Source organism: Pagrus pagrus, assembly GCF_965226575.1.
Source record: "Pagrus pagrus genome assembly, chromosome: 21".
NCBI classification, from domain to species: Eukaryota; Metazoa; Chordata; class Actinopteri; order Spariformes; family Sparidae; genus Pagrus; species Pagrus pagrus.
The window spans coordinates 150389-151044 of record NC_140208.1 but is presented as its reverse complement, the minus strand read 5'-3'; positions in this window follow the sequence as shown (position 1 = coordinate 151044).

The following is a 656-nucleotide window of genomic DNA, read 5'->3' as shown; positions in this document are numbered from 1 at the left end:
ACACACAGAAGAACTGACTGTGTGTTTTGTCGCTGTTTAAACGCTCCTGTAGTTTAAACTGACTGAATGAATGAATGACTGTTTTTTACCGAGTCAGCCGTGTGTGTGTGTGTGTGTGTGTGTGTGTGTGTGTGTGTGTGACAGCTGGCCCATCTGACTTTGCCGTGACATCTGGGAAACCCGCTGGTGTGCCGCCGCGAACGGCGGTTGATGTCGCTATTTAAATGCAAATGTGTGTGTGTGTGTGTGTGTGTGTTGTGTGTGTGTGTTGAGCGCTCGCACCATCTCACACACACACACACAAAAGGAAACACTTCACACACAATAAAGACGAGGAGGGTTGAACACACACACACACACACACACACACTCTGCAGCGCTGCGGCTCGACTCGTCTGTAAATCAGCTGATAAACTGCAGTAAAAACAGGATTATTAAATTACATCAGTTTCTCTGTTGTTGTTTTAAATAATCAGAATAATTTGACCTGTTTTGTTTCACTGCTGTTAATTCACATCAACGATACAACTGAAAATATCAGGACATTATTTATTCAAGCAGAAATTAAAACATGTAAAATTCTATTCAAATGTACAATTTCTAAACTCAATAACACAGAAAATATGATGAAATCATTTGATTCAAAATGAATTAAA